General features: G+C 38.0%; 1 protein-coding gene across 2 annotated transcripts in view; it reads left to right on the plus strand.

The window, feature by feature from the left end:
• Positions 1–26,585, plus strand: part of CTNNA3 (catenin alpha 3) — a 1,800,030-nt gene that overhangs the window by 92,330 nt on the left and 1,681,115 nt on the right. The gene's annotated exons all lie outside the window — the stretch shown is intronic.

The following is a 26,585-nucleotide window of genomic DNA, read 5'->3' on the forward strand; positions in this document are numbered from 1 at the left end:
CTTACTATATAGATGAGGAAATTGAGCCAAGAGAATTTCAGTGACTTGTCCCAAGGCACATGGTGGCTCATTTGTCAAATAGGAAATTATTTTTAAAATACCAAAATGTATGAGAAAAGCAGCTATTTAAGAAATTGTGTGATAAAATCTTTCATGAAGTCAGTAATCCTTTCATAATATACATCATGATTCTCTGACTTATTATGCAAGTCCAGATTTTACTTACTGGAGTTCTTAAAGCAGAGCTTGAAAAAACTTACACTATCTGTAGATTTAAATTTTTTGTCCTTTACCCAAAATTTATGAAGGATCTTCCCATAGGCTTACCACACATTATACTTCCTAATACAAATTATCCCTTTTTCTTTTTTTTTTTATTCAAGTATAATTAACCTACAGTGTAATATTAGTTTTAGGTATACAATATGATTCAACAATTCTGTACATTTCTCAGTGCTCATTGAGATAAGTGTACTCTTAGTTCCCTTTATTTGTTTCACCCATCCCTGCTATGTTCCCTCTGGCAACCACCAGTTTGTTCTCTGAATTATGTATCTGTTTTTTTTTTTTGTTTGTTCATTAGTTTTGTTTCTTAAATTCCACATTTAAGTGAAATCATATGGTACTTGTCTTTCTCTGACTGACATATTTCACTTAGTATTATACCCTCTAGGTCCATCCATGTTGTTGCAAATGGCAAGATTTCCTTCTTTTTTAATGGCTGAATAATATTTCATCGTGTATATATATATATATATATATATATATATATATATATATAGACCACTTCTTTATCCATACATCAATCGATGGACACTTGGGCCATTTCCACAATTTGGCTAATGCAGATATGCTGCAATAAATATGTGGGTATTTATAATTTTTGAATTACTGTTTTTGTATTTTTTGGGTAAATACCTAATAGTGGAATTAATGGATCATATGGTAATCCTATTTTTAATTTTTTGAGGAACCTCCATACTGTTTTCCAGTGACTGCACCAGTTTGCATTCCCACCAACAGTGCATGAGGATTCTTTTTCTCTACATTCTTGCCAACACTTGTTGTTTTTTCTGTTTTTGATTTTAGTCATTCTGACAGGTGTGAGGTGGTATCTCATTGTGGTTTTGATTTGTATTTCCCTCATGCCAAGTGATGTTTTTTATATGTATCACCAAGTTATTTGGTGAAATTTTTAAATGAATTCTCACAAATCATTTAAGATTTTGTTCCTATGCAGTTACCAGGTGTGAATAGGGAAATGGCCTTCATTTTGGTGATGGCTCGTAAAGGCTAGTACATGTATGTGACTGCATAACATATTTGTTCTGTAAAGGTAGAACATTAGAGTTGGTCACTTAAGACTTGCTAATAAGGAGACCCTCCAAGATGGTGGAGGAGTAGGGGATCCTAGTTTCATCTGGTCCCTGGAAATCAGCTAGATATTTATCAGATCATTCTGAAAACCTGCAAAATCAACCAGAGATCTGAGAAAAGAATTGCTACAATTCTACAAATAGAAAAGCAACCACTTTTTGCAAGGTAGGAGGTGAGGAGATGTGAATCTGAAGCAGTACCCTGGAAGATAAACCTGGAGGGAAGGAGCCTCTGTAAGCTGGGTACCAGAAAGTGTTATAAGCAGCAGAGCGCAAAATCAGAACTTTTAGAAGTTTACCTGAAAGGCGCTCAGGAGGCGAAGCAGGCAGAATCCCAGGTGGGATAGCTTGGTCTCAGGATCCCCAGGGTCACAAAAAGAATGGGGGTGCCCGAGTGCAGCAGAGTTCCCAGGCATTAGAGTGGGGCAGCCAGTTGCAAACAGTGAGACCAGGCTCCAGTTAACTGCTTGGTGTTGCCATAAACTGAGAACTGCCTGTCCATCTAACGCTCTCTGAGCAGGAGCCCAGCAAGAGGCAGAACTGCAGTGAGAACCCCCTCCCTACCCTGGGAGGAGTGGTGTGCCTGCATGCCGCAAGAGTTCATAAAGTTTGGAGACTCGAATTGGGGTGGAGTGCCTGAGATAAAAATGCTCAGTCACAGGCTGTGTTAACACAGAGTGTGTATGGAAACTGAGGAGACAACAGTGATTGACCACTTTTCTGTGAGGGTGCACCGAAGAGTGGGAGACATGAACTTTCAGCTCCTGGGCTAGAGATTGGGGCACAGCTATTTTTCATCCCCACCCCCCACCAGCTCTGGAGCCCACTTACACTGAGCCTGGCCCCCTGACAAGGGCAGTGCAGTTCCACTGGGGCAAAGACACCTGAGAATCAGGTAACAGGTCCCTCCCCCAGAAGACCAACCAGCAGGAACTTCTGGCAAATACCAAGTTTGCCAATCATACAGAAATGTAAAACTCCAGCTCTTGAGGAAAGAAGTATATAGAAGTGGTTTTTTCTTATTATTCTTTAGCCCTTCAGTTTTATATTTTATTATCCTTTTCAGCTATTTTCTTATTTTATCAATTATTTTTTAAGTCTTTTTTAATTTTCATTTTTTCACTTATAATTTATATATATATTTTTCATTTTTGGCTTCCTTTCATTGTATTCAACTTTATTTTTGCATATATATAAGTTTTTCTTTCTGACCTATTCTGGGAGACCTATTCTAGTTTCTTCTAACACACAGACCAAAATACACCCAGGATCTAGCTTACTGTTCTGTTTGGTTCAACTTCTTGTCTGATTTTATTCCCATTCCTCCCCCCCTTTTTTTTTTCTGTTTGGTTTCTGTTCTCTTCTGATTAGTGTAGTGTACATTTTTCTGGTATAGTTATTATCCTTTAGTCCTTCAGTTTTATATTTTATTATCCTTTTCAACTATTATCTTATCAATTATTTTTTAAGTCTTTTTAAATTTTCATTTTTACACTTACAGTTTGTATATATATTTTTCATTTTTGACTTCATTTCATTGTATTCAACTACATTTTTTCTATATATATGAGGTTTTCTTTCTTGCCTATGTTGGGACCTAGTTTCTTCTAATAAACAGACCAAATACACTCAGGATCCAGTTTATTGTTCTGTTCTGTTCTACTTGTTTCATTTTATTCTCAGTTTTTTTCTTTTTCTTTTCTTTTTGGTTTCGGTTCTCTTCTGATTTGTGTATATTTTTCTGGTGTCATTGTTGCTATATTTGTATTTTACCTCCCTTTCATCTATTCTTTTCTGGACATAATGACAAGATGGAAGAACTCACCCCAAAAAAGAGAACAAGAGGCAGAAATCACAGCTAGGGATCTAATAAATATGGGTATAAGTAAGATATTGGAACTAGAATTCAAAACAAGATTGTAAAGATAATAACTGGGCTTGAAAAAAGCATAGAAGACACTAGACAATCCCTTTGTGGAGCAATAAAAGAACTAAAATCTGGTCGAAATCAAAAAGGCTATTTCTGAGATGCAATAAAAAAATGGAGGCCCTAACTGCTAGGATAAATGAGGCAGGAGAGAGAGTCAGTGATATAGAAGATAAAATGATGGAAAATAAGGAATCTGAGGAAAAGAGAGGTAAACGACTACTGGATCACGAGGGCAGAATTCGAGAGATAAGTGATACCATAAGATGAAACAACATTAGAATAATTGGGATCCCAGAAGAAGAAGAAAGAGAGAGAGGGGCAAACTATAGCTGAGAACTTCTCTATTCTGGGGAAGGAAACAGGCATTCAAGTCCAGGAAGCACAGAAAAGCCCCCTCAAAATCAATAAAAATAGGCCAACATCTAGACATATAATAGTGAAGCTTGCAAATTTCAGAAATAAAGAGAAAATCCTGAAAGCAGCTCGGGACAAGAGGTCCTTAGCCTACAAGGGTAGAAACATAAGGTTGGCAGCAGACCTGGCCACAGAGCAGAAAGGACTGGCATGATATATTTAACGTGCTAAATGGGAAATATATGCAGCCAAGAATACTTTATCCAGCAAGGTGGTCGCTCAGAATGGAAGGAGAGATAAAGAGCCTCCAGGACAAACAGAAACTAAAAGAATTTGTGATCACTAAACCAGCCCTGCAAGAAATATTAAAGGGGCTCCTGTAAGTGAAGAGAGAGCTGAAAAGTAACAAAGACCAGAAAGGAACAGAGACAATATACAGAAACAATGACTTTACAGGTAAGACAATGGCACTAAATTCATATTTTTCAATAATTACTCTGAATGTAAATGGACTAAATGTCCCAGTCAAAAGACACAGGGTATCAGATTGGATAAAAAAACAAGACCCATCGATATGCTGTCTGCAAGAGACTCATTTTAGACCCAAAGACACCTCCAGATTGAAAGTGAGGGGGTGAAAAACCATTTATCATGTTAATGGACATCAAAAGAAAACTGGGGTGGCAATCCCTATATCAGACAAATTAGATTTTAAACCAAAGACTGTAATAAGAGATGAAGAAGGACACTATATCATAATAAAGGGGTCTATCCAACAAGAAGATCTAACAATTGTAAATACTTATGCCCCTAACATGGGAACAGCTAATTATATAAACTAATTAATAAGAAAATTAAAGAAACACATTGGTAATAAAACAATAATAGTTAGGGACTTTATTTATTTTAAAGATTTTATTTATTTATTTGAGAGAGAGACAGAGAGAGATCATGAGTGGAGGAGGGGCAGAGGGAGAATTAGACTCCTCTATGAGCAGGGGGCCTGACGTGAGGCTTGATCCCAGGACCCTGAGATCGTGACCTGAGCTGAAGGCAGATGCGTAACCAACTAAGCCATCCAGGCACCCTAGTTAGGGACTTTAACATCCCACTCAGAGCAAGGGACAGACCATCTAAGCAGAAGATCAATAAGGAAACAGTGGCTTTGACTGAAACTGGACCAGATGGACTTCACAGATATATTTAGGGCATTTCATCCTAAAGCAATAGACTACACATTTTTCTTGAGTGCACATGGAACATTCTCCAGAATAGATCACAAACTGGGTCACAAATCAGGTCTCAACCTGTACCAATAGACTGGGATTATTCCCTGCATAATCTCAGACCACAATGCTTTAAAACTTGAACTCAATCACAGGAGAAAGTTTGGAAGGAACACAAATACGTAGAGGTTAAAGAGCATCCTTCTAAAGAATGAATGGGTCAACCAGGAAACAATAGTTCAGAACTTTTGGGATGCAGCAAAGGTGGTCCTAAGAGGGAAGTATATAGCAATACAAGCCTTTCTCAAGAAATAAGAAAAGTCTCAAATACACATACTAACCATACACCTAAAGGAGCTGGAGAAAGAACAGTAAGTAAAGCCCAAACCCAGCAGGAGAAGAGAATTAATAAAGATCAGAGCAGAAATCAATGAAATAGAAACCAAAAGAACAATAGAACAGATCAATGAAACTAGGAGCTGGTTCTTTGAAAGGATTAAGAAGATTGATAAACCCCTGGCCAGACTTATCAAAAAGAAAAGAGAATAAATAAATAAATAATAAATGAAAGAGGAGAGATCACAACCAACACCGAAGAAATACAATTATAAGAACATATTATGAGCAATTATTTGCCAACAATTAGGCAATCTGGAAGAAATGAATGCATTCCTAGAAACATATAAACTACCAAAACTGAAACTGGAAGAAATAGAAAATTTGAACAGATCCATAACCAGCAAAGAAATTGAAGCAGCAATCAAGAATCTCCCAACAAACAAGAATCCAGGACCAGATGGCTTCCTAAGGGAATTCTACCAAACATTTAAAGAAGAATTAATACCCATTCTTCTGAAACTACTCCAAAAAATAGAAATGGAAGGAAAACTTCCACACTCATTCTATGAGGCCAGCATTACCTTGATCCCCAAACCAGACAAAGACCTCACCAAAAAGAATTACAGACCAATATCCCTGATGAACATGGATGCAATAATTCTCACCAAGATACTAGCCAATAGGATCCAATAGTACATTAAAAGGATTATTCACCAAAGTCAAGTGGGATTTATTCCTGGTCTGCAAGGGGGGTTCAACATCCACAAATCAATCAGTGTGATACATCACATTAATAAAAGAAAGGACAAGAACCATATGATCCTCTCAATAGATACAGAAAAAGCATTTGACAAAGTACAGTATCCTTTCTTGCTTAAAACTCTTCACAGTGTAGGGATAGAGGGAACATACCTCAATATCATAAAAGCCATATACAAAAAGCCCACAGCGAATATCATTCTCAATGGGGAAGAACTGAGAGCTTTCCCCTTAAGGTCAGGAACACGGCAGGGGTGTTCTCTCTCACCACTGTTGACAACATACTACTAGAAGTCCTAGTAATCAGACAACAAAAAGAAATAAAAGGCATCCAAATCGGCAAAGAAGTCAAACTCTCACTCTTTGCAGATGACCTGATAGTCTATGTGGAAAACCCAAAAGAGTCCACCCCAGAATTGCTAGAACTCATACAGGAATTCAGCAAAGTGGCAGGATATAAAATCAATGCACCGAAATCAGTTGCATTCCTATACACTAACAATGAGACAGAAGAAAGAGAAATTACAGAGTCGATTCCATTTACAATTGCACCCAAAACCCTAAGATACCTAGGAATAAATCTAACCAAAGAGGCAAAGGATCTGTACTCAGAAATAGAACACTCATGAAAGAAATTGAGGAAGACACAAAGAAATGGAAAAACAGGGCGCCTGGGTGGCTCAGTTGGTTAAGCGACTGCCTTCGGCTCAGGTCATGATCCTGGAGTCCCTGGATCGAGTCCCGCATCGGGCTCCCTGCTCGGCAGGGAGTCTGCTTCTCCCTCTGACCCTCCCCCCTCTCATGCTCTCTCTCTCATTCTCTCTCTCTCAAATAAATAAATAAAATCTTAAAAAAAAAAAAAAAAAGAAATGGAAAAACATTCCATGTTCATGGACTGGAAGAATAAATATTGTTAAAATGTTTATACTACCCAGAGCAATCTACACATTCAATGCAATCCTTATGAAAATACCATCAACATTTTCCACAGAGCTGAAACAAATAATCCTAAAGTTTGTATGGAACCAGAAAAGACCCTGAATAGCTAAAGGAATATTGAAAAAGAAAACCAAAGCTGGTGGCATCACAATTCCGGGCTTCAGGCTATATTACAAAGCTGTAATCATCAAGACAGTATGGTACTGGCACAAAAACAGACACATAGTTCAATGGAACAGAATAAGGAATCCAGAAGTGGACCCTCAACTCTATGGTCAACTAATCTTTGACAAAGCAGAAAAGAATATCCAGTGGAAAAAAGACAGTCTCTTCAACAAATGGTGTTGGGAAAATTGGATAGCCACATATAGGAGAGTGAAACTGGACCATTTTCTTATAGCATACACAAAAATAGACTCAAAATGGATGAACGACTTAAATGTGAGACAGGAATCCATCAAAATCTCAGGGGAGAACATAGGCAGGAACCTCTTTGACTTCGGCTGCAGCAACTTCTTGCTAGACGTATCTCCAAAGGCAAGGGAAACAAAAGCAAAAATGAACTATTGGGACTTCATCAAGATAAAAAGCTTTTGCACAGCAAAGGAAACAGTCAACAAAACCAAAAGACAACCAACTGAATGGGAGAAGATATTTGCAAATATCTTATCAGATAAAGGATTAGTGTCCAAGATCTATGAAGAACTTATCAAACTCAACACCCAAAAAGTAAATAATCCAGTCAAGAAATGGGCAGAAGACATGAACAGATATTTCTGCAAAGAAGACATCCAAATGGCCAACAGACACATGAAAAATGCTCATCAGGGAAATATAGATCAAAACCACAATGAGCTACCACCTCACACCAGTCAGAATAGCTAAAATTAACAACTCAGGAAACAACAGATGTTGGTGAGGATGAGGAGAAAGGGGAACCCTCCTACACTGTTGGTGGGAATGCAACTGGTGCAGCCACTCTGGAAAACACTATGGAGGTTCCTCAAATAGTTATAAATAGAGTTACCTTATGACCCAGCAATTGCTCTTCTAGGTATTTACCCAAAGAATACAAATGTAGTGATCCAAAGGGGCACCTGCACCCCAGTGTTCATAGCAGCAATGTCTGCCATAGCCAAAATATGGAAAGAGCTTAGATGTCCACTGACAGATGAATGAATAAAGAAGATGTGGTGTGTGTGTGTGTGTGTGTGTGTGTGTGTGTGTGTGTGTGTGTAATGGAATATTAGCCATCAAAAAAAAAACTTATCATTTGCAGCGACATGGATTAAACTAGAGGGTGTTATGCTAAGCAAAATAAGTCAGTCAGAGAAAGTCAGTTATCATATGATTTCACTCATATGTGGAATTTAAGAAACAAAACAGAGGATCATAGGGGAAGGGAGGGAAAAATAAAATAAGTGACAATGGAGAGGGAGATAACATTAAGACTCTTAACTATAGGAAACAAACTGAGGATTCCTGGAGGGGAGGGCGGTGGGGGATGGGGTAACTTGGTGACAACATTAAGGAGGGCACACGATGTAATGAGGACTGGGTGTTATATGCAATTGATGAATCACCAAACTTTACCTCTGAAACTAATAATACTTTATATGTTAATTACTTGAATTTAAATAAAATAAAATTAAAAAATTTGAAAAAAGGCTTGCTAATCCCAAAGGCTGCTGACATATTGTTTATGAACAGAGAAAGTATCATTATGAAGAAACTGCCTTTTTTTTTTTTTTAAAGATTTTATTTATTTATTTGACAGAGACACAGTGAGTGAGGGAACACAAGCAGGGGGAGTGGGAGAGGGAGAAGCAGGCTTCCCTCTGAGCTGGGAGCCTGATGCAGGGCTCGATCCCAGGACCCTGGGATCATGACCTGAACCAAAGGCAGATGCCTAATGACTGAGCCATCCAGGTGCCCCGAAACTACTTTTTATGTTCTAACTGAAACCGATAGATGTTTTGCTTTAGTCAAGTACATTGATATAGCAGTCAACAGAGAATATTTTAAGTAAATTCACATTGAAGACTATGCCTTTCACAGTTTATATATATTTCCTGGCGTGTTTAAAAACTCTTATAAGCTGCAAACATTTATTGAGTCCACCTAGAAAATTAAAAGGGTGAAAATAACCTGAAGTAATTTTATTTGACTGGAAAGAAATTTAACTCTTTTAAAAAGTGTTACCATGCTTATTACTTTAGAGGGCTTTCAATATAGTGTCTGGATTCAGACTTTTCATGATCTACAAGTAGATGGGTTAAGGAAAGGGAAATTAGTACTTATTATATGCTATATAGTTCACATTTATACGTAAGTATAGTTGCTAATTTATGTTCTTTAAGATTTTTGTCAATGTTTTTGAACATGTTTCTTGATGGTATACCAGTTCACCAATATACCAGTTAGAAAAAAGTTTCTAGATCTTAGCAAACTTCAAGTCAAATTAAATTAAAAATATTAACAATTGATAGAATATTTACTGTGTTCAGAAACTATCCCATAAAGGAGAATTCTAGTGCAACAAAATTATTTGGACATACCCTTGATTTTCATTTTAAAGGGATTATCCTTATCAAAAACCAGTGCATTTCAAATTCAAAGAATTATTAAAATAACTGACCTTTTTGTTAATGCCCAGACTTCTTGTATCTGTCACTTTGATCATGAATTACATATCAGTACAAGTAAAAATTTTCATTAAATTGTATTATAGGTGTTTTTCTACAATAGCATCATATTGAATATCTCATCACATTCTTTTTTTTTCAAAGAGTGTTTATTTTGAAATAGTTACATGGTTTAAGTAATATTGTCTGTGATTATACTGGAAAACATTCCAAAAGAAGTTCATGATCTTTAAGTTCATAGTGCCAGATGAAGTTAATCAGTGTAGTAACCCCATTAAAAAAATTCTCACTTTTACTCATTAGTTATCTTAATGTTATATTCCTTTGCTTTCAGGGTTCCACAGAAATTACTTCCCACCTCTGTATATAACTCAAAGTCAAAATTACATATTAATTTTTGGAGTCATTGGTCATAGATACTATTATGTCACTCTGGCTTCTGTTCATTTATTCATAAATTTTTATTCTGCTCTTTTTATAGTTCCAGAGTGTTCTACACCAAACTTGATTTATCTTTAATCTATTTTTTTTTCTCTTGGGCACAGGTAAATCACTAGGTCATTTTGCAGGGATGTTCAGTCTGGGATATATTTCAATCATTCGCTTTCATTTTCTCTGTGTTATAACTTACACAGTTGCATCCCTCTGTAATAAATTCCTCCAATGGATCAGAAATAATTTTTTTTCTCAGCAATTACATTTTTATGATTGCAACTGTAGGCAACTGCAGTTTATCACTTTCAAGATCCAGATTTGGCAGTGCAGTGCAGAAAGTCTATTTATGCAGAATTGCGATTAAAAGAATTTACATCTCTATGTTGTATACTCTCTGAAGGAGATACAAACTGCTAGATCATGCTACGGTCATTGCATAACAGAACCGTCTATAATCTTATTTGCCACAAAATATAATTTTCTATGTGTCAGATTCATGTTGAATGTGAACTAAAAGAATTGACTTACTCAAAATCTTTTTTTTATTATTATGTTATGTTAATTGCCATACATTACATCATTAGTTTTTAATGTAGTGTTCCATGATTCATTGTTTGCGTATAACACCCATTAAGATAAAAACATTAGCAAACTTCTTATAATGTGTTATCTCATATAAAGGTTTCTTGGAACAAAGGTTCAAATGTATTTTATGATGTATATATATATTCCATGTTTTCAAGAGGTAAATATAGAGTTAAATCAATAGTAATAAACATTATTTCTCTGGCTCTTACTCCTAACTCTTGTATGACCTCTTGGCCTTTTCTTGGCTTCTGCTTCCATAGTGTCTCCATCTATTTCTGGGAGTCCCTTGGGGATGGTTATATATACTCAGTAATACTCATTCTGTCTAGTTTAAGAGTATCTGCCAGCTCTTTTTAGCAGTCAGCATAAGCTAGGTTATGCTGTAATAAGACAAATCCCAAATCTCTGAGGCTTAATAAAAGTTCATTTCCTGCTCAAGCTACATGTAGAGTGTGAGTTAGCAGGGGATCTCTACTTAGTACCAGCACCCAGGGACCCAGGCTCCATCTCAGTATTTACTTCCACTGTTGTAACAGGAGAGAACATGATGAATCATGCAAAGTGCCCTAAAATGTCCACCCAGATGTGATATGTCAGTTCCTCTATTGCTTTTGTCAAAGCAAGTAATGTGGTTAGTGTGGATACTGGATGTGTGATCCTGCCCTGAACTCAGGAGAATGGGAATACTGTGAAAAGCTCCAGTAACTATGATCTTCCCATTGCCTTCTTTTTAGGGATTCCTTTTTTGGTGGGCAGCTGACTTATTGATGCTCACGGAGTATCAGTTGGCAAGGAGCCTCTGAGGCAATCTAGCATGCAAGTTTTGCCTCTGGGGGAATATGGTGAATTGGTTTTATCACCATCCTCTTGTTAGGGGATTGACTACATACTGAGTTAAGCAGTTAGTACCTAGGGTTAAAGGTTCTATCAGGTGCTAAACTAAAGACACACAGAAAGAAGTAGAGACATGGACAAGAGTCCTAGTGGAGCAGTTTTCAAGTTCAGATCCACAAACTCCTGCTGTTGAGGGACAGTAAGGTTACTTATTTACCAGAGTTTTAATGTGTCCTTCCAGTTTCCAAACCACATTCTGTCTCAGAATTATACTCTGGCCTCTATGGGGCCTCACTGTTCCCAGTTCCCTTGAGCACTGGCCACGTAGGCCTGATGCTTGTTTTCCTTATGTAATCTGGTTCCCTGGCCTCCTACCTTCCCTTCTAAAAGTTCTGAAAAGCTCAAAACAAGTGTCTAAAAGTTCGAAAGAACTTCCATTAGTAACAGCAATCCGGGGTTCCTTTAGTTGTCCTCATTACTTATGCTAGAATGGAGATTTTCCTGCAAAGTCTTTTTTTTTTTTTTCCTTCTCATTTCCAGAATTTGGAGTTTCTGAGGTATGACTCACTTGTGCTTCCAAAACTATCTGTCATGTTTTCCCATTTTCTCTAACTTTGTCTTGATGATCCACTGCCAGTGATGCCCATCATGAGGCCAGGGATGACATGTCAAGGTAGCCATGTCCCAATGCCTCCAAAGCTGCCAGTTCTCAAGGTGGCAGAATGGCACTGGGCTCCTACAAAAGAGGGAAGAATGCCTTTCTTCCCAACAGTGCTGTCATGTGGGCTGCAATGAAGTAATGCTTACACCTAGAGTCACACAAAATTCCCCTTTCAGCTCCTTCTCCAGTCTCCTTCCTTTCCTTGTTAGAGTAAAACCCAATACAAGTGTCTGGATGGTGAATTCTTACTCCTCTAAGCACCATGTTTTTCTTTCTTTCCTGGCTCTTATGCAGAACCTCTCTGCCATACCCTACTCAACAGAATTTCTTTCTCTCCTTCAGCCAAGGGGAAAAAAAGCAAAAAAGCAATTAGATACTTAGATGTCCAAAGGGTTCATTTCTCACTGTTCTACAGACAGATCTGATTGACTTTCAGGTAGCTGGGAGAAGACATGCTTTGGCTTCTTAGCCTCCTAGAATATAATTTCCTTTGTTTCTTTCGGAAAAGAATTCAAGTTTCATTTGTGGTGGTTTTCTGTCATTTCATAGGTCATTTTGAATAAGCATGATGCCATTTACTTAGGTTTCCTTGACTTTATCACCAAGCTTCTTTTCAGTAGCCTTGCTGATTATTCTATCAATAGAATTTATGTCAGAATTAATCTTGAAGGTTCCAGGGAAATCTGAAAGATGGGTCTGCACACATATAGTGTTTTTGTAGATACTTTATATGCAAATATTAGAGTTTTGACTATAATCTCAACAAGTAACCTTAAAGGTTTGTAAATAAATGTCTTATTTAAACACTTACAGGTTCAAGGCTTAATAAGTATAAAGATGTTATTTTTATGGTAGGATGAATAAGTAAACTTAATTTTGCCTTAATAATGTTTTAAAGTTGAAGGTGATTCAGTAATAGTTGAATTTATTCTAATAAATTTAATTCTTTAATTTCTGCATTCATTTACTGCCAGAAAACTCCCATGGGAAAGTTGTGACGCTATAGTTTCCTTGAGAAACGAATAATTGAGAAAAAGGAAGCCACTTTTTAAATTAAAATAAGCATAAGAAAAACTAATAGCTAATTGATTAAAATAGCACGAGTCCAGCAGGATTGTGCATGGCTGAGCATATAAGGGATGCTCCCACCAGCAGAATTTGGTAGCTTTGAGATTAGCTGTGAGCAGATGTCAGTCTCTGCATATTTTCACTCTTCTCACTTGTTTCCTAGACCTTTTATTCTATCAGACTCTGATTTTCATTCTACTCCAACATTGCTGCCATGTTGTTCTTGTTTCTCTTACCACCCCCAATCCATTCCACTTCTGTTAATACTTTATCTTTTGATCACAGCTTATCTTTTCCTCCACAAATTCAGACTGATCCCACAGATATCCACCTCTAACTTAGCTGTGGAATAGGTCTTTTTCTTATAAACTGATTCCATAGGCAGCCAGGTGGTATAGACTGATAAGCCCAGATCTATTTGCCTTTTTAGTGGAACATACTAGATTGATGGGAGCAATTGTGGTTCAGCTGGCTAAAGGGATAGGAGTCCATATCTCCTCAGATGTCATCATTTTCACTGCTTGAAGTGTGATTCTACCCTTCACAGAAGTTCCTGGACTATTTCAGAACACCCAGCTTGTCTCAGGAAATAACTGCCACAGCTTGACAGTCCAGGAGTCTAGACTAGTAATTGGCAAACTTTTTCTGTATAGGTCCAGATAGTAAATAGTTTCAGCTTTGACAGCCGTAGGGTCTCTGTTGCAACTCCTCTGCTGTTTGAGTTTGAAAGCAGCCATAGGCAATATGTAAACAAATGGATGTTTACAATAAAACATGGCTGTGTTCCAATAAAACTTAGAAAACAAACAAGTGGCCAGATTTGGCCCTGGGGACTTAAGTTGCAGGCCCCTCCTCTAGACTGACAATTTTCTCATGGAGATAATCTGTGCTTACTGATTAAAGAAGTGTAAGAAATGGGCAGTATCCCATACACAGTTGGGAGCTCCCAGTGAGGAAATTTTGATGGGGTGATTTGTGGCCAAGCCCTGTACTTGGGGGAAGAGTGCTAACTAGGCAATTCAGAAAATTTCTGTTGCTATTGAGATCCTGTTAGTCCAGTGGTTCTCAACCCTGGCTGCACATTAAAATCCCCTGGGGAGCTTTTAAAAATCCTGATGCCCAGGCCACACAGGAAACCAATTAAATTAGAATCTTTGGGAGTAGGACCAAGCAGTAATTTTAAAAACTCCCGGGAGATTACAATGTGAGAAATGCTGTGCTGGCCTTAATATCAGCCAGTAGTGAACCTGGTTCTGCGTCTTGGCCCAAGGCTTGCCCTAGTATAGTGCCCCTTCTGTCTTTTATTAATGGGTTCAGTAGTGCTCACCTGGAATAAATTTGTAAGGAATTCCTGGGGGTAACCTACTGCATCAACTCGGTAACATGCTCACTTATTCCTCCTAGGTCCCATTAAGATTGTTAGTAGCAGCTCTAGGAAAACTACTAGAGTTGAGAGGTCTTGGATCCATGTTCTGCAGCTCTCCCTTACTCAGCAGTCCACTATTAGATAGCATTATGGATCCACATATGGACTAGGTTATGGTGGACTCTTAAGTTTTTTGAGTATCCATGGCATCTTAGTTTTGGTGGACTATATTTGGGGTGAAATTGCCATGAGGAAAGAGATTCATAATGTACAAGTCTGAAATTGTGGTGTGGTGTCACATCACATGAAAAAGTGTGTATTTATAGTCACCTGCACCATTGCTTCTCAACTTTAGTTATACAAGGGCATCCCTTAAGGAACTTACAAACATCCTGATACCCAGGCCACAGCTAAGGCCAATTAAATCAGAATCCTGAGTAGGACTCTGTTAACAGTATTTTTAAAAAGTCCCCCAGGTGATCGTATTGTATAGCCACTGGTGTAGGACCTTGCTGCCACCTCAGTGCTGTCCATGGACTTGCTGCGTCCGGTTCACTTAGGAACTCCTAAAAAATGCAGACCCTTACACCCTGCCCCCTGAATCAGAATCTGTGGTGTAATAAGATCCAGTGTTGCAGTAAAGTTTGAGAAGGTGGTGTTGGAGACTGTAAATTTTAACTTTTAAATTGCAACATTATATCGCTAGAGTTGTAAACCACTGCCTTATACCCTTATCTGTCTGCTGGTACGGAGTAAGCAGGAATTTCTCAGCTCTGATACTCATTTGTTGCTCTGCTCTGAAGAGGCTGCCCAGGGGTGATTGTCCTGTTGTGAGGGACCTGTCCACTTTTTTCTGAAGAGGACCTGCCTCTCCCACACTCTGACTAAGCCCGTGGTTACTAGGAACCATGACCTGAGAAATGAGAAGATTTTCAAGAGTTAGTGCTTCTCCTTCAGGACGTTTGGAACCAGGACATAGTTTGTTATAATCTAGAAATAATTTTTACCTCTGGAAAAGTTACTTAACTCTGATATAGCTGAATTTGGATATATATAGTATTATAGTACTGAGTGCTCTACAAACTAAGGCTTAACAAATGTGCTTTGTGATTTTCAGATGAGTCCTTTCTTTAAACAATTTTTTTTTAATTTATTTAAAATCTCTACATCCAACATGGGGCTCGAACTCATGACTCTGAAATCAAAAGTCACATGTTCCTCTGACTAAGCCAGCCAGCCACCCCTGAGTTTTTTCTTTTACGAAACAATTTGCATTCTCAACCCTGATAAAGCAAAATACTGTGTTTCTTCAATTTAGACACATTTTCTACCTCATTTAAAAAAAATTTTTTTATTGTTATGTTAATCACCATACATTACATCATTAGTTTTTGATATAGTGTTCCATGATTCATTGTTTGTGCACAACACCCAGTGCTCCATGCAGAACGTGCCCTCCTCAATACCCATCACCAGGCTAACCCATCCTCCCACCCCCCTCCTCTCTAGAACCCTCAGTTCGTTTTTCAGAGTCCATCCTCTCTCATGGTTCGTCTCCCCCTCTGATTTCCCCCCCTTCATTCTTCCCAAGAAGATTGCTATCTTCTTTTTTTTTTTCTTAACATATATTGCATTATTTGTTTCAGAGGTACAGATCTGAGATTCAACAGTCTTGCACAATTCACAGCACTTACCAGAGCACATACCCTCCCCAGTGTCTATCACCCAGTCACCCCATCCCTCTCACCCCACCCCCCACTCCAGCAACCCTCAGTTTGTTTCCTGAGATTAAGAATTCTTCATATCAGTGAGGTCATATGATACATGTCTTTCTCTTTTTGACTTATTTCACTCAGCATAATACCCTCCAGTTCCATCCATGTCATTGCAAATTCTACCTCACATTTTTAACATTCTGAAATTAGGGTATATTTTATGACAGATATGAACATTTAATGTAGTTTTCCTTTCCGATGCTTGTAAGGATTAACAAATTTACTCACAGTCTCTTTTGGTAAATACTCGGTCTTTTTAGGTAAAATGATCAGAAATGGTGGGTGGGTGGGGGTGTTGCTTATGTGACCTCATGGGAGTGGGAGATGGACTTAGTGCCTATTGCTGCAGAGTGGCTGGTCTGGGTTACCTTCTGGACTGGTGATCTTTGAGGGATGGCTGGACTCATGCATAGTTATCTTGTGGGCACCTCTGTGTATTTCCTTTGTAGTCTATAGCTGATGGAATTTCTGGACTACTCTCTCATCTTGGTTAGGATCCATGGTTCTCTCAAGATGCTTGGCCCTTGATGGTGCTTCAGACACTTAAATCCCAGCTACATCCTCTGTCAGGTGTTTGGCGTTATCCATCTACTTCTCAGCCTGTTCTGCAGGATTACCTTGCTTCTCACCATGGTGGGCTCAGGGCAGGCCCACCAGTCTTTAGCACAGCCACATTTTGATTGTCCTTTATGGTATCTAGGATGGTATAGGGCTTATCCATGCCTCATGGGAATCAAGAGTGGCTTAGGAAAGCTAAGCTGCTCTTCCTTCTACTAATAATTACACTGTGATGCCAAGATGATACTTTGGCCACCCCAGAGTTTGTGCAGGGAAACTCATAAAGCAGTTTTCTTCCAGAGTTCTAAAGATAAATGGAACCAACTCTGTTTTCAGTATTTCTCCTCAATCATGCTAACACAGCTCCCCAGTCTGAGTGAACCTCAGACAGGAGAAATAAGGACATGTATCTTACTTGTCTTTCTTTTCTGTTAATGGCTTCCACAACTATTTTTTTCTTAAGACCTCAAGAGAATCAACTTTGCACATCGGGCTCCCTGCACCGCGGGGAAGCCTGCTTCTTCCTCTCCTACTCCCCCTGCTTGTGTTCCCTCTCTCTCGCTATGTCTCTCTCTGTCAAATAAATAAATAAAATCTAAAAAAAACAAAAAAAACAAAAAAAACAAAAAGAGAATCAACTTTGAAACTCAAAGCTGATCAGTGGTGGAATTGCTGGATTATATGGTAGTTCTACTTTTAATTTTTTGAGGAACCTCCATATTGTTTTCCATAGTGGCTGCACCATTTATATTTCCACCAGCAGTGCCCGAGAGTTCCCTTTTTCACATCCTCACCAACACTTACTATTTCCTGTCTTTTTGATAATAGCCATTCTAACAGGTGTGAGGTGACACCTCATTATGGTTTTGATTTGTGTTACTCTGATGATTAGTAATATAGAACACCTTTTCATGTAGCTGTTGGTCATCTGTGTGTCTTTTTTGGAAAAATGTCTGTTTAGGTCCTCTGCCCTTTGTAATTGAATTTTTTTTTTTCTCTTGAGTTGTATGAGTTATTTATTTATTTTGGGTATTAACCCCTTATCAGATATATGATTTGCAAATATTTTCTCCCATTTGGTAGGTTGTCTTTTCATTTTGTTGATGGTTTCTTTTGCTGTGCATAATCAGTTTTAAACTGAGCATTAACGTTTAAATCAGTTATGGGCTGTAGTCAAACCACATTTGTGTTACTTTAGAATTTTGACCATAGAGCTCTACAAATCTAATCTTTATGGTCTTTCCTATTGTTTGTTGTCTCTTATTCATACATGATTAGCAGGTATATTTCCCCTGGATATCTTCAATAACAAGGAGTTTTGTGTTAGAAGAGACAAGGAGTAAATCTGATGGTCTAGGGTAGATGGAACAAAAGGAATCTGGCAACAGATAGTGGGAGTAAAATGCAACAAAGTTTTATAAGATTGTGTTGGCAAAGCATATGGCATAGTTTATTCAACTTTATGGTGATAGGGTTATAAATGCTTATTAAACAAAGCTGAGACACAGAATTAGGGGTCAAACCCAAACCTCACCATCAGCCACTGCTGGAAGTGGAATGCTGGACTGGATGGACCATGTCACATGACTAAACTGCATGTGAAGTCAACCCATTCTTTATTTAGGGCGAAGTTTGGCTTGATTGGATTTTTCACTTATTTTGTTTCCTTTAAGCAGTCAGTGGTTATTGATGGAAAATTGTCTTTTTCCTCTTCCTTGCTTAGCATTTCTTTGAATCAGTACTTCACTATAAACTATTGGTTATTGATTCATCAGAAGGATTAATGCTTGATTTAGGTATAAATAGCAACATGAATATAATTTCTCCTTAGTTTGCTTAATTTAGTATCTTGATAGTTTTTCACCATGATTTTGGAAACATTTGTTTGTAGAGAAGGACACTGTATGATTAACAGTACATTTTTTACTAAAGCCTAAATTTGTCTTTGAATTATTGCTCTGTATAAAACAAGTATCTTTTCTAAATAATAGTCACATTCAAAGTGGCAAAAGCCACATATCCTATGATTACTAGGTTAATGGTTGGGTTTCCTAAAAATACTACTTCTACAGGTTGGGGTGCCCAAAGCTTAGTCCTGCAACTTCTCTAGCTATATTTTGTTTTCGAGAGATATCATCTAGTCTTATGATTTAAAAAAATACTGTTCTCAAACATCTTTGAAGTTTTAGTAATACCAGTAAACCATTTATATTTGAAAAATTACAATGAAAATGTAAGCTATAAGAAACATACTTCCAGCCCTTATCTTTCTCAACTTCAGAATTGTATACTAGTTTCCAACTTAGCAACTCTAATAGGCAATCTTAACATGCCCAAAGTTCAGCTCTTGATTCTTCTTCCTTCTCATGTGTCCTTAAGTAAATATTACCTGCATGTACCGCTATTCAGGCCATATACCATAGAGTCATCCTTGATCCTCTGTTTCTTTCGTAACCCATATCCAATCTATTAGCAAACCTTGTTGACTCACCACAATTACCAGAATTCTGCCACTTCTCAACAAGTCCAGCAATGCTCCCTGGAACAAGCCAATGTGGTCTCCACTTGGGCTACTGTAATAGCCTCCTAACTGTTTTTCCTTCTTCCATTTCTCATCCATCTTCCTTGGTCTGTGTCTAATCCCCAGTCTAGTCTCTAGAGCAGACAGAATGGTCCTTTTAAATTTTAGGTCAGATCTTGTTCCTTTCCTGTTCTAAAATCTTGAATAGCTCCCAATCACAAGAATAGAATTTAGAGTGTTGATGGCGATCTATAAGGCCTGTACAATTTGGTGCCTCAGTGCCAGCCTGACCTCATCTCTGATGCTCTTACCTCACTCAGCTGTAGGTCCTCTGGCCTTCCTGCTGCTCCTGGAACACAGTAATCAAGCTTCTGTTTTGGAGCCTTTGTACTTGCTGTTTCCTATTTGGAATATGTTCTTCCAGATAGTCAAATGTCTTACTCTTCTACTTCCTTGGGGTCCTTTTTACCCGATCAGGGAGGCCTTCTCTGATACCACATCTAACTAGCCCTTCCTTATCACATATCTGTTCTCTTACCCTTCTTCACTTTCTTCATAGCACATATCAAATATACTCACTATTATGTTACACAATTATGTATGTATTTATTTATTCTCTTTTCTCTTCTCAGTAGGATGAGGCTCACTGACATATCCTCCTGGTTCAGTGCAGGTGCACCAACAATATTTGTTGAGTAAATGAAATGTGGAGTCCAGATTTGTTTTGTTTTGTTTTTGGATGGCAAGTAGTTGAGTAAAACAGGAAGAAACTAGTATTTGATGTTAGTGTTAGCGTGTGGTCTCTTCCTGGTTGTGTTTAAGTTCATATTTTTTCCAGGAATAAGTATACTTCCTGGATTAGAACATTTAGCTACAGCTGTTTGTGTTTGATGTATAAATCTCTTTGCTTTGTTATGCCATCTGTGTGGCCAGAGGGCTGGTAGAATTGGAGAGGGATTGACGTGTTTTTTGTTATCATCGCTCAATAGCTCCAAGTAATAGCTTGGCTAGCAGTATTGTTAATCTAACAAACAAAACCCTAAATTGTATTTTAAAAGATGATGGTTGCTTTATGCTTTTTGTGTCACTAGTGGTGATGATTGTTATAGGCTGAATTGTATCCCTCTCAAATTCATACATTGAAGTCCTAGTCCTTAGTACCTCAGGTTGTGACTGTATTTGGAGATAGGGCCTTTAAAGAGGTAATTAAGTTAAAATGAGGTCTTTAGGTGGGCCCTAATCCAGTATGACTGGTGTCCTTGCCAAAGGAGATTAGGACATAGAGAGAGAGATACCAGGGATGCCTGCACCCAGAGAAAACCATGGCATAGTGAGAAGGTAATGAAAAGAGTGCGGGCCAATGAGAGAGGCCTTAGAAGAAACTGACCCTGTTGACACCTTGATCTTGGACTTTCAGTCTCCAGAACTATGAGAAAATAAGTTTTGTTGTGTAAGCCACCCACTCTATAGTACTTTATATGGCAGACCTGGCGAACTAATAAAAGGATTAAAAAGTGAAAATCAGTGGGGTGCCTGGGTGGCACAGTCGGTTGAGGGACCAACTCTTGGTTTTGGCTCAGGTCGTGACCTCAGGGTCATGTTCTCAGGATCATGAGATGGAGCCCCCGGAGTCTGCTTAAGACTTTCTCTCCCTCTCCCTCCGTGTTTGTGTGTGTGCACTCTCTCTCTCAAATAAATGAATAAATCTTTAAAAAAAAGTCATAAAAAAAGTGAAAGTCAGTAATAAAAATCACGTGCCTGTTCTTTTTACTTATAGTTTGAAAATGAACTATGTAAACTGTCTTTTTTCTTCTTTTTGGCCAGAAAAGAAAAGACAATATAAGTATATACTTGATTCTAGATCACTTTGAACTGATCAGACTTCAAATAAAGTATAGGAATGGAGACTTGCTTTTCTATGATAGTAGACATGGGAAATGACAAAATATCCTGCATTAAGGAATTCCTTTTTCTGGAAACTACCATGTGCTATCACTGAAATTAAATTTTAATTTTGGCTTAGCTATCAACTCTCTTTATAACTGAGCAAATCATTCAACATAATGGCTCTTGGCTTAAGGTCTCTAAAATCTAGAGTTTCATTCATCTTTTCATTAACTAAACCACTATTTATTTATTATTGACAGTATGCTAGCTCTGGGTTTTTGGAATGAGTCAGTCATGGTCTCTGCTCTTATCAAGTTCATGGTAAAGCTGGGGAGGTGATATGTATAACATTACAAAATGTTATAATGAGTGGTGTGAGAGGTACAAATAAGGGGCTGTGAGTGGTGGGGTGGGTTGGGGGAATGTTCCAGGCTGAGGATGCCAAACATTTCTTGTTCTGGGCCTAATAAGTAGTTTGTGGGCAAACTCCACAAATGGAAGATGGGAGTGAAATTTAGTCAGAAGTAAGATCATAAATAGCCTTATAAACCATGCTTTAGCCTTTATCCAGGCCATGCTTTAGACTTTATCTTATGGGCAGCTGGGAGCCATTGGAGGATTTTAAGCTGGTGCAAGTATTTCAGATTTGCACTGTAGAAAGATGGCTCTATGGAAATGTGGGATGGGTGTGGAGACAGTGACGAAGGCCAGAATCGATGCATATACTTTTTGTAATGACAGAGTGAAGGATAGGACTGAAATTGAGGCTCTGCTTCTGTGTCATGAGGATAGCATGGAAGGAGTGTAGGCTAGGGCAGTTATCCAGAGAGCAGCTATGAGAAGCAGTGGCCCTGGGCTGAAGAGGAGGTGACAGAAACTAAAGCTTTTAAAGAGACATTTTATTTATTTTTATTTTTTATTTTTTTAAAGATTTTTTATTTTTTATTTGACAGAGTACAAGCAGGGGGGAGTGTCAGACAGAGGCAGAGGGAGAGGGAGAAGCAAGCTCCCCGCTGAGCAGGGAGCCCGATGTGGGGCTCGATTCCAGGACCCCAAGACCATGACCCGAGCCAAAGGCAGATACCTAACCGTCTGAGCCACCCAGGCGCCCCTAAAGAGACATTTTAAAGTACCCAGAGAGGAGGATAAGAGAGAGGGAGTAGCCCAGATGGCCTCTGAATTTCTGCCTCAGTTTAGAGGTGTCAGTCCCTGAGGTAAGATATACAAATGGGGGAGGACTGTTTTTACCCCACAGTCTGCCGAACTTGATTATCTGCTACTCAGACAAAAATAATGTCAATCTCCGCCCCTTTGCACATGGTTCCCTTCACTTGGCTCTCTTTCCCTGCTATCTGTTCTAGTAGAAAACTGTCTGTTCTTAAAGGCTCTTCTTGGAAGCCCTACTTAATGCTTGTGAATGTTTGCCATCTCTATAGCACTTTCTTTGTATTTATAAGTCTAAGCAGTTTATCATTCTGCTTTTTATTTTTTTTAAATTTTTAATTAACATATAATGTATTATTTGTTTCAGGGGTACAGGTCTGTGATTCATCAGTCTTACACAATTCACAGCGCTCACCATAGTGCATACCCTTCCCAATGTCCATCACCCAGCCAGTCTGCTCTTTATATTGCAGTTAGTTGTGTATCTCTCATCACCATACTGGAGCTTACTCATCTTTATTTTCTAAATGTCCAGGGTATTGTTTTGAACATAACATGTGCTCAATAAGTGTTTATTGGCCTAAGATGATCTAAAAGAAGATTATAGTTGGTTTAAGGCGAGTGTTAAATGTCAATTGAGTGGTATACATTTGCTGGATTCAATACTTCAATCTTCCACAGTACTTTTGTTAACACAACGAAGGTTGTTTTTGGTAGGAAGTAAATAACAGTTGAAATTATCAATAACTTGAAGAAGGGACCTCCCCTTCCCAAGAGTAGATGGATATCTTTTACTTTAAAAGATCACTGGTTTTACTGTAGACCGCTGTCTATAGACAGTTTTATTTTTCTACCTTTACTTTCTTTCAGAAATCTGAAGTTTTTAGCTAGTTAATATGACTTAAATGTCTTACATTTTATTTCACACGTTAAAAATTAACTCAAGGAAGCAAAAGTAGCCCTGAAGTTTCCTGTGAGCTATTGGAGAAGGTTAAAATTCAGTGTTTTAGCTAATAAACAAGAGAAGAGATGGCATTAACATGGCCTTTTTATTCTAATTCTACAATGATAGTAGAATTAAAAAAATAGATTGGGAAAGAACATGATTATAGAATATAAATGTAATAACCCAACTTGGCATTTAGAGAAGACTTTCTACAAAGCTAGTATTTGAAGTACTAAAGCCATTGTTGTATTAATGCAACAAATCAAAGTAAATTAAACCTCGTGCCATATTCTGCAATGCTCCTATTGTGCACTAGTGTTGCTCTATATAATGACAGTTGATGGCTTGGTTCACTAAGCATCTCAATTTAATTATTAGTATCTTTGTAGCATCAGGAGCACCTGAATTAGGAAAGATTAGAAAAGTTTTTTTTTTGTACTATAAATTTTAGTATATAAATATTACACAACATTAAAAATATACCTGGTTTTATGGAATTTAAATGTGAAGAATTAATAAAGCAGGTGATTTCTTCTTTTCATATTATTTGAAGTATCTAATGTAGGACCATTTCAATAGGGAGCTCATTCCTGTATGTACGTGTGAAGATGTGTCTGTAGCCTAGCTCAGATTTACAGACTAAAGAAAAGTGAGTGAAGCCAGGCTCTTTAAGAGCCTGGAGGAGCCATAAATTTTCTAAATGAGAGGGACTGAGAAAGAGAAAAAGGGGAGGGTTGTGCATGAGTGACAAAAAGAAAGGTTAGCAAGACATAGACTAGGACTTACATTAGAATCATCTTTGCTATAAATTCCAACTAAAGTTTTTGTGTTGCTTATAAAAATAGAACTGATTTTCTACTGAAAAAAAATGAGGGAATAGGAATTATTTTACAGAATAACTGAAAGCTATTTTTTACTGATTGCTGATATTCCTTCAAGAGATGGGAGGCTTTTTCAGATAACAAATGCACTCCCAACCTTTGGTGAGAGTCATCTGTTATCTTGAGTCACAGTCACTGAGGGGAGTTGGTTAGATCCTATAGGTAAGTTGGAGTTAAAAAAAAAAAAAAAAGTTTAGTTTCCTTTTTTTCCCCACAGGATTACCAAGCCATCTTTACTTTCTGAGTAAAGTACTTTACATCATTGAAAGTGTCACTTGACTTTAATCAATATCAAATAACTATATTGGGGTATTTCAGAAGAAGACATAGGTATAAATGATTTATAAATGTGAATAACTTGCAGGTTGCAATTGCATTTATTTTGATGGAGGCACAGTGTTCTTATACAGTGTTCTTTTCACATTTCTTCTTTGGCATTTGTTGTAAGGAACAAAGCATTTCTGGAATGCTCATTTTAATTTCAAAGCTCAGGCTATTCTGTGGGAAACATTTGGCGCATGGAGATCTGAACAATAATAGAGGAATGTTCAGTGGGAAGCATCATGAATTGTGGCACTTAAAATACATTCTGAAGGAACATTTAGACAATGATACTTATTCTTCATTTTAAACAAAGATTTTAAACTAGGTGCTATAATTTGTCTTAATCTGAACAAATATCTTTTAACTCTGAATATATAAATTAGATGGACAATAGTGAGATATTTGCCTTTTGGAGTATGTGAAAACCCATGTAATAAGTCAGGCATATTACCATCTTTATTTAATATATAATAATAAAGACACGTGGCTCTATTTGACTGTTTGCAAAACATATAGAAAGTGCTCTGTTAACTGACTTCATCACATTTAGCACAGGGGGCCCCAAGAACAACAGGAGGGTACCCCCAAGAGAACACCTCTGACAAGGATCCCATAACAGATTTTCTGTATCCATGTGGGGAATGGACTAGAAAATGCACATTAAATGTCAACCAATATTTGTGTCATGTTGTGCATTTTACAAGACATTTTACATATTTAACCTTCATACAGTCATAGGATAATATGATTGTTTTCATTTTCCGAGAGAGGAAACAAAGACTTGCTACAAGGTACTGCACTCTGGGTTGTGAACATGAGAATAAAGAAAATTGGAATAAAGCAAAGGGTCTCTTGGATGGAGGAGGAGAATTTGAAAGGGCAGACAAAAATTATTTTTATCTACATATTTCCCCCATAGCTTGTAAGTTCTTTCTCAGTTCCTAGTTAAAAAACTGGGTCCAGATATACAAATAAACAAATATGTTGTGCTTTATAAGCAATAAACAAGCCAAACCTCTAGGTGCTACAGAGCAAGAAGGGTTATGTATAGTACATTGTCAAGGATGTGGTGCATGATTGTTATAAGCCTTGGCTATCTGAGGATATGTAGGATTCTAGCTTTCCACAGGAGTATCAGGTCTGTCATTTTAAACCCTGGATACAAGTTTTTTTTTCTTCCTCTACAGTGGGGATCTTCCAGCTTTGCTTATAAAAATGTTAACCATATTTATTATTGGGATTCAAGGTTAATTAAGAAATGGAAATTTTTTACAATGTAATTTTGTATGAGATTTAGTTTCCAAATACAGATGCTTAATTTCTTTCTTTTTTTTAAAAGGTTTTATTTATTTGTTTATTTGAGAGAGAGAGAGAGCGTGAGTGGGGGAAGGAGCAGAGGGAGATGGACAAGCAGATTCCGTGCTGAGCATGGGCCCTGACATGGGGCTCAACTTCATGACCCTGAGATTATGACCTGAGCCGAAATCAAGAATGGACGCTCAACTGACTGAGCCACCCAGGCGCCCCAGATGCTTAATTTTGATCTCTAAATAAGTTTTTAGTTTATCATTAGTTTATTCTCTTTTTAAAAAAGATTTTATTTATTTATTTGTCAGAGAGAGAGTGCGCACAAGCAGAGGGAGCGGCAGGCAGAGGAAGACGGAGAGGGACAAGCAGGCTCCCCAAGCAGGGAGCCCAATGTGGGACTCAGTCCCAGGAACTCGGGATCATGACCTGAGCCGAAGGCAGACACTTAACCGACTGAGCCACCCAGGCGTCCCTCATTAGTTTATTCTTATATTAAACAAATTTACAAAAGGAATAATGCTCATTATTAACATATTCAGGCAATTCAAAATAATAGAGATTAAAAAGTCCCTTTCAGGGGCGCCTGGGTGGCTCAGTCATTAAGCGGCTGCCTCCGGCTCAGGTCATGATCCCAGGGTCCTGGGATCGAGGCCCGCATCGGGCTCCCTGCTCGGCGGAGAGCCTGCTTCTCCCTCTCCCTC

The sequence above is a fragment of the Halichoerus grypus genome, chromosome 7, assembly GCF_964656455.1.
Source record: "Halichoerus grypus chromosome 7, mHalGry1.hap1.1, whole genome shotgun sequence".
Lineage (NCBI taxonomy): Eukaryota > Metazoa > Chordata > Mammalia > Carnivora > Phocidae > Halichoerus > Halichoerus grypus.